The following is a 9,236-nucleotide window of genomic DNA, read 5'->3' as shown; positions in this document are numbered from 1 at the left end:
TGATGGTTCTGATATATTCTTGGATTCAATTTGCCTATATTTTATTTAGTATTTTTGCATCAATGTTCATAAGTGAGATTGGTCTGTAATTCTCTTTCTTAGTAATGTTCTTATGTGGTTTGGGTATCAGGGTAGCTGTAGTCTTAAAAAGAGTTTGGCAATTTGAACCAAGTGTTTTAAAGATTTTGAGAGTAACTTTCTGCCTGTAGTTGTGGCTGAGAAAGCCTCACTGAAGACTCTCATTTTGCTGACATCATGTCCAAGTCTCTAAAAAAGCTAGAAAAGCTGTGGAAGCTCTTCTTTGGAGGGTTGAACTTTGAAATAACTGACAAGAATCTGAGGAGCCATTTTGGACCAATGGGAAACACTCACAGACTGTGTGGTTGTGAGAGATCCAAATACTAAGAAACCCAGGGGCTTTGGGTTTGATATATAAGCTACTGTTGAGCAAGTGGATGCCGCTATGAATGTAAGACCCCATAAGGTGGATGGAAGAGTTGTGGAATCTAAGAGCGCCGTGTCAAGAGAGGAGTCTCAGAGACCAGGTGCCCACTTAACTGTGAAAAAGATCTTTGTTGGTGGTGTTAAAGTAGACACTGGAGAACATAACCTGAAAGATTATTTTGATTACTATGGGAAAAATGGCGTTATTGAAGTCATGACTGACAGAGGCAGTGGAGAAAAGAGGTTTTGCTTTTGTCACCATTGATGACCATGACTTTGTAGACAAGACTGTTATTCAGAAATACCATATTATGAATGCCCACAACTGTGAGGTAAGAAAAGCCTTATCAAAGTAAGATCTGGCTAGTGCTTCGTCCATCCAAAGAGGTCGAAATTGTTCTGGAAGCTTTGGGGTGGTCGTGGAGGAGGTTTTGGCGGCAATGATAATTTTAGTAGATGGAGAAACTTCAGTGGTTATGGTGGCTTCAGTGGCATCTGTGGTGGTGGTGGCTACGGTAGCAGTGGGGATGGCTATAATGGATTTGGTATGATGGAAACAATTTTGGAGGTGGTGGAAGCTACGAAGATTTTGGCAATTACAATAATCGGTCTTCAAATGTTGCACCATAGTGCTGAAACTCTGGCCTATGGTGGTGGGGGCTAGTGTTTTGCTAAACCATGAAACCAAGGTGACTATAGCGGTTTCAACAGAAGCAGCAGCTATGGCAAGGCAGTGGGAGGAGGTTCTAATTACAGCCAGGATACACAGCTCAGCAGGAGAAGAGAGCCAGAGAAATGACAGGGAAGCTACAGATTAACAGGTTTGTGAACTCAGCCAAGCACAGTGGTGCTTGGCTACAAAGAAGACATGTTTTAGACAATCCTCACGTGTATGGGCAGAAAACCTCCAGGACTGTATTTGTAGCTAATTGTATAACAGGTTGTTTTAGTTTCTGTTCTGCAGAAAGTGAAAATCATTATAACACAGGGCTTTACTTTTTCTCACCCATGCTGTTGATTGTTAAAGTCTGATCATGACGCTGAATAAATGTGTCTTTTTAAAAGAGAAATATTTTGAGTGTCTTGCGTGTGGATTAACACTTGGCTTTACAATGTTTGTGTTGGCCTATGGTGACTTGAGCATGCTTCCCTTCTTTAAGACACCGAGAAAATCATAGCAATACAGTTGTGTGCGAAGCAGCAAATAGTGTATCAGTTATGGTTGCCTGACAGGATTTATTTGTGAGCCTGGGACAATTGGTTAGTTTTTTGCCCTACATGATGATATCTCCTTTGAAAACTCAGGGAAAAGATGCTCATTCTTCTGGAATTGTATTAAACTATGTAAGAACTCTCTCCGTTCTCGGAAGATTAACATCCAGGGGAAAGATTATCAAGAAGTTAGACATTGAGCAGCACATTTACTGGTGTTCAAGAGAAAGGCAAGCAATGGAAGCTGGAATTAGCAGCTTTCCCTACAGATGAGCAATGCCTGCAGATGGAAAAGAAACCAATCAGGTTTCTCTAATTCAATGGCATAGTCCAAAGAATGGGAAGGACCCTTGTGCCCTATGCAGGTGTCCTGTCAGTTGCACTTGACCTGGTCTGAAAATATGTTTGATAAAATCTGAGCTCGGGCCTGGGGAAGCAACTTAGTGAAGCGTGTGCTATACACACAGGAAGACCTAGCTCAATCCTTAGTACCTACGGTCAAGGGGACATAGTGACACAAGCTCATTGTCACAGCACTGGAGAAGGGCAAATCGTCAGATCCCCAGGGCCCACTGACCATCTCACTTAGCTTAATTGGCAAACCCCAAGCCAACAGGAAACTGACTCATAAAACCAAATGGATGGAGCCTGATGAACGATACCTGAGATTGTCGCACACCATTACAGACATGTGTCCCTACGTACACATGAACATGTGCCCTCTTCCACAAATACAGCAAGAAAAATAAGTAAGAACCCTAGATGCTAGACTGCCTTTCAATCAAAGCCATATGCTCTCTCTGTTTTGTTATGCACAGGTGAGGTTTACTCTCGTCAGACTCCATGAGCAGCACTCAAGTAGGACAGGGACTTGTAATTATTTTGGGGACACTTTTGGCAAAAGTTTCACTTTTTCTGAGGCAGTTGAGGTACTTAAGGCAGTGGAATAACCTCTTTAATTATTTGGATGGCTGGTTTCCTTCCCTGGTTCAATCAATTTGTTTGTTCATAGATGCAGTAAGTTTCCCAAATTCATGTTCATGCGACAACCCCCATGCAGTCACTTGTCAGAGGTTACTAAGAGCACATGGATAAATGATTCTTCACTATTCAGTGAGCATGGCTGGGGATAAGAAATTAGAAGTAAAGATTTATTTTCATCCATTTTTCTACTTGCATATGGTATTTTTCTTCTTTTGAGTAACTGAATATTTAAAGTAATATTTACTGCTGGTATTCTTGTACTGACAGTGACTCATTTGTTTTTCCCTGAAAATCATTTCATACTAAGTTGTCAACACTTTCAACTAATAAAATGTGTAACAAAATCCTTTATGCTTTCAGATTCTGAATTAGACAATACTGATTGTGATGACACAGTATGATCATTACAAGACCAGAGAAAATGCTCGATGTTCATGTATTTTGCTGGAAAGTGATGTCTCCAACCTTTGCTGCACGATGTTTACTAGAAAAGCAAATTACTGGTTCCAAGAAGCATGCTTTTCTATCCATTTCTGAAAAGTTGTACTGAATATGTCAAAGATACCAGCCTGTATTTGGAGACATGCCCTTACTAGTTCAATGAAGCCTGCCACTAAAAATTATAAATACAAATCAAGACATTTGGATGAGAAAAGATTCATGCTAAATTGGATGTGATTGTGAAATGTAAATCAATATATTAAATGTTATTATTTGAGTCAGGCTTCAGAAATGAAATTTACTGCTGGGCCCACTGTACAATAAATCTAGACTCCCATCAAATCTTATCAGGGTTTCCTCAGGGGACAGGATGGGGGAAAAACAAATGGACAAATAGAGATGCATAGACTGAAATTCTAGGTTCCAATTCTTCCCTTGTAAACAATGTATTATTGGGCCTGGAGATATGATTCAGTAGTGAAGAATGCATATTGATCTTTCTGAGGACCCAAGTTTGGTTCCTCGTATTCCCATCAGGGGGCTCACAACTTCCCTATAACCACACAGAAGGATGTGTATGCACATATAATTAAAAGTTAAATAAAACTTTAAAAATATTATTGGGGCTGGAAAGACGGACGAGGAGTTAAGAGCAGTGGCTGCTCATCCAGAGCGTCTGGCTTCACTTCCTAGCACCCACATGGTGGCTTACAAACATCTATAACTTCAGTTCAAGAGGATCTGACATCTCCTTTGGCCTACATGGGCACTGTGTGCATGCAGTACACAGACATGCACGCAAGCAAAACACCCATACACATAGATAATAAAAAAATAACTATTATTACCCTATATAGTATTCTGAATAGTTCCATATATATGTTTTTAAGTGACTAAAAATACTGTCTTTACACACAGGTTCTGGAATAGCTGATTTCTTTCTAAATCTTACATAGACAGCAAACTTCGACTCATTTACTTGACTTATGAGATTGGAAAATCATAATTGGTCCTACCTTTTAGTATTTTTATGTTAATTTTGTACAAACCTCAATTTACTGCAGCATTAAGGAATCAATGCTAGCATTATTTTTTATACAATATATTAAAAGTAAAATACCAAAGTTCACTGACTTTGCAAAAAATCAGGATCAACCATTAGTTTTGTTAGCCAGTGAGTTTTTTTGTTTGTTTGCTTTTTCTTTTTTAATTTATTTAAAAACAAAAAAACTTTTTTTTTCATTTTACATACCAATCCTAGTTCCCATTCCCTCCCCTATTCCCATCCCTCCATCTCCCCGAATTCACTCCTCAGAGAGGATAAGGCACATTGCTTTGAGGATGGACCAAGGCCCTCTCTACTATATCTGGGCTGAGCAAGGTATCCCTCCAAAGAGAATGGGTTCCAAAAAGCCAGTACAAGCAGTAGGGATAAATCCTTGTCCCATTGCCAGTGGTCCTGCGGTCTGCCTCAGACATACAACTGTTAAGTAGCCCTGATGTCCTGGAACTAGCTCTGTAGACCAGGCTGGCCTTAAACTCACAGAGATCTGCCAGCCTCTGCCTCCCTAGTGCTGGGATTAAAGGCGTGAGTCACCACTCCCTGGTATTGTTTTGTATCTGTGATAAACAACTACAAAGGACAAGATTTGTTCTAGATCATGGTTCCAGAAGTTCACATACACTGTGAGATGGTGACATTTCTTTTAGGTTGGTGGTGAGGTGGAAATATAATGGTGGAAGAGCATAGATGCAAACACTGCTCACTTCTTAGAAGTCTGGAAGCAGATATATTCGAGGTGTGTGTGTCCAAGTGACAAGATGTCCCCTCAATGCACATCTCCAGTGACCCACTTCTAAACAACTCCTTCAATCTCCAGGTGATCTGTAGCTATGAACTCAGTGGATCAATCCATTGGTGGAAAATAGAAGCTGGTGCCCTTGTTATCTACAACTTTTCAGTGGTGCCAAATGGAGAAGAAGCCTTTAACACATGAGTTTTTGGATGGATTCTTCCTGAGCAACTATACTATGCCAGGAAGTATATTCCTTAGACAAATTGAAGACAGTAGTGTAAGAAGGGAGAGATAAAGCCCTGTTAGTTGAAGCCAAAGAAGAAATTAGGAAAACTCATAAACCTTATAATGAAGAGGACTTTGCATCTGGTGGCATATAAATTAATATCAGAACTTTCCATGATTATTTCTCTGATCCTGTCCATGGCCAACTTTTCAAATAATTTTACATCATGCCTTTCCCTCACCTCCCTTTCATTGTTTATCTCTTTAGATATAATCTTTAGTCTGCTCATCAATCCACAAAAAATATTCTTTTACCAGTATAAGTAATAATTTTAAGTCATCCAATATTGTTGACATATGTCCTCATCATTTTTGAGCTCTCAGCAACACGAGACATGGTGATCATTACTTGATTTTAGAACAGTGCTTTGGGGTCCTATGAGATTACATTTGTAGGATTTTGCTTTGTCTGTGGTTATCCTTCTACCTTACTTTCAAATGTTAACATTCGTTATGGATAGAATGTGGGCCTTCTGTTCTTTATCTATAATATATCCAGCCTTTTTACTGGATTACATATATATATATATATATATATATATATATATATATATATATATATATATGTATACTGACAATCTCAGTTACTTCAAATTACCTATCTGATGTCTTCCAACACGTGACTACTTGACTTCCTTCATTTCCTCTCTTTCACCAAATCTGCTTTTATTCTACTTTATCCATTATAGCCAAACACATTATTATCACTCAGATTTCCCAAAACAGAGCTTAGGAATTATTCTTTAAAAAGTATTTCTACCTGTAATCTAACTTCCTGTTATTTATTTGATGTGTATATGTGTTTTTGTCTAAGTTTGTGTGCATCATATGCATGCAGGAGCACTCAAGAGGCCAGAAGAGAGTACTATATAACCTGAGTCTCTAGCTACAGGCAGCTGTGGGTCACCATGCAGATACTAGGTGTTGAACCCAGGTCATCTGAGAAGGCACTATGTGTCTTAACCACTGAACCAACTCTCCAGCTCTAATCATTCTTATTTTTGTCTTCTTCTTTACTCATACATTAGAAATGCCTAAGTTGCCTCATCAAAACAAAATAAATCAAACACTGCTCCTCACAGAACAAGAACAATATACCCTATGTTTTTTTTCATTTCCTGTCTTTAGTATCAACTTACTTTTAATCACCTCTTTATCTCATATGGACTTTATGCTGATCATTCTTCTTCCTCTGTAGCTTTCTTTCCATCTATTCAATATCACATTTTGCCAGAATGGTATTTCTGGATTTCAAATAAGTATTTAGATAAAAGAATGTAAATTAAAATTGCACTTGAAAATCTGTGCACTGTGACTGAGATTATTAAAATCCCAAAATTTTACAGCACACACTGTTGCCTGGACTGTGAAGAAACAGGCACTCATATGCACCTACTTGTGTGCAAGGCAACACCGGCATTAGAGAGGATTTGGTTGCATCTATTTAAATTACAAATGCATTTACCACTTGACCTAGCAATTCCACTTCTGGGAATTTATCCTACAAATATGACTGTGTACGTGCAAAATGGAGAATATAAAAGATTACTCATCACAGCAGTGTTTGTAATGAGAGGAGACTGGAAATTACCTATGTTCCTTTTGAATGTGTCTGGAAATTGTCCAGTAATAGGAGATTGCTGAAAATCAATGGTGCATCTGTATGATGGAGCATTGCATCAGTAGGGAAGGGTGGAAAAGCCTGGGATGCAGGGCTGAGAAAGTTATCCAGAATAGAGTACTAAATAAAAACAGAAAGATATGAAACGTGTCTATGGTAAGATACTGTTTAAGAGAGTGTATTATAGTCTGGCATGTTGGTTTGTGTCTATAATCCCAGCACTCAAGAAGCGAGGCGGAAGGTTATCTAGCTCAAACCCAGCCTGGGCTACATGATGAGATCCTATCTCTAAAAACAAAAACAAACATTGCTTGGGGATGTAGATCAGTTTTTGCCTTGAGTAAATAAGTCCCAGGCTTTGATATTTAGTACCAGAACCAACAAAATATGATGCAGGTATATAAACTTATATTTGCTTATATAAATTCTGAAAGAATTATATAGACAGCTTATAATCACATTTTGTAGGTGGGTAGGATACATGAGACAAAGCAGGGTCTATCACTAAGTGATTGTTTTGGTTGGCTTTTATTTGTGAACTATGCAAACCTCTTCCTTAGTTAGAAATAAAACAAAATAAAAATCATGTGTGTGTGCTGTGGGAGACTGCTGATCTAGCTTCAAATATCTGTGTGCTGTGTGGAGGGGTTTCTGTGTGCATACCTTTTTGCATGTTAGTATTTATGTATCCACATATATGCAGCCTGTATGCATATCAAAGAACATTATTAGGATATCATTGCTACGTCTGTTGTTTTCAAAAGTCCAGCAAAGATTTCCACACCCATTATTTTGTGTGAATAGATGTTTTGTGAAAAATATGGGGTGGGGGTAGAAAATGTGGGGGAAATTCTGTGGTTCTAGTGCCCCGATGGGAAATCTAGCCAGCATATGTAGGTCAGTGAGATGACCAGAAACAATGAACCTAGGTGAAGTGGGTTGTAAACTACAAACATGCATGTATCCTGTGAAGTCACAGAACTGTCATGTTCAGTCTCGTTCCGCAAGGAATGACACGAGACACACCAGAGCTCTTCTCACTGCAGTTTATTCCAGGACCTTTTACAATTCTCTTTTTCTCTCTCCCTCCCCCTCTCTCCTTCCTCTCTCTCTGTCCTCTTGGGCAAACCTCTCCCAGCCCTTAAGTAGGCATGGGCTGCCAATCCCGGATTGCCAGGTGGGCATTGCCCATAGGCCCATGCATATGCAAGCAGCTGATGATCATTGCGTGATCATAGCATAGGTCAGGCCTTAGCCATCTCAGGAGTTGATTATACATCTCCATCAGGTGTGACACCACGCAGCTCGCTACACAGAACTCTCCAACATACAGAAGAAGGGGTTTAAATACTTTATAAAAGATCTTTGAGTGGTTAGTTATTCCCAGTTAACATAAAGCTTACAAAATTCTCTTTGTACACTGTGGCCCTGTAGCATCTATAAACCTAAACAGCTATTTGTTATTAAAAGGATGTGTTTGATGTGACATTTCCAGACATCTATTCCAAGTGCTTTGTTCATATTCACCACCATTTCCTCCTCTTGCTTCTTTCTCTTACATCCAACTGGTCTCCTTCCCTGACACAAATATGAGAGAAAGTATGTGATAACCTCTTTCTGAGTTTAGCTTATTTCACCTAATATAATGATTAATCATTCGACTCATTTTTTCTGTAAATGACATAATTTTCATCTTCTTTACTTACTCTGTTGTGTATACAGACCACATTTTCTTTACTCATCCCTTTGTTGATAAACGTGCATGCTGATAGCATGTCTGAGCATTGTGAATTGTGGCACGCTGAAGGGAATGTGCATTATCTCTGTAGTCTGTGGACTTAGGTTCTTCCTTGAGGCACACACCCAGGGGCAGGAGAGCTGAATCAGGATACTTCTAGCTTTAGTTTCTTATGGAACTTCAAATTGATTTCTATATTGGTCACACTAATTTCCAGTTCCTCTAGCATGAATAAAAGCATCCCAGACAGCCCTTCCCCATATCCTGGCAGCATTTGTTCTTTCTCTCCTGATGATAGTCGTTCTGTTCTGTGGGGAGATGGAATTTCAATGACATTTTGATTTTCACTTCTCTGATGGATAGCGATGGTGAACATTTTTCATGCATATAACAACCATTTCTATTTCTTCTTTTGTGAGTCATCTGTTCAATTCATTTGCCCATGTATTGATTGATTTGATTTTACCACCCATATTTTTTATACATACGTGACACAGAAGGGAAAATTGTGGAGCTTTGTAACTGTAGTTTTGAATATTAGATTTAGGAAACAAGAAAAGGTGAAATTTGAATAAGTTAGTATGAAATGCATTATAATTTCTGAAAACCTGGATGTCATTAAAAGTACCTTAAGATTGAAGTATCCTTAGTTCCAATCAAATAGCTTAGTTAACTTTTCTTCCCTTACTTAACTCCTAAGACACAAATTAGTCAT

The 9,236-nt window shown here is 38.8% G+C and overlaps 1 pseudogene; it reads left to right on the top strand.

The window, feature by feature from the left end:
- Nucleotides 1–255: 255 nt before the first annotated feature.
- LOC101993911 lies at nucleotides 256–1,074 on the top strand (annotated as a pseudogene).
- The last annotated feature ends 8,162 nt before the right edge of the window (nucleotides 1,075–9,236 follow it).

The sequence above is a fragment of the Microtus ochrogaster genome, chromosome 16 (genome assembly GCF_000317375.1).
Source record: "Microtus ochrogaster isolate Prairie Vole_2 chromosome 16, MicOch1.0, whole genome shotgun sequence".
NCBI lineage: Eukaryota > Metazoa > Chordata > Mammalia > Rodentia > Cricetidae > Microtus > Microtus ochrogaster.
The sequence above is the reverse complement of the archived record's forward strand: the minus strand, read 5'-3'. Positions and strand labels throughout refer to the sequence as shown.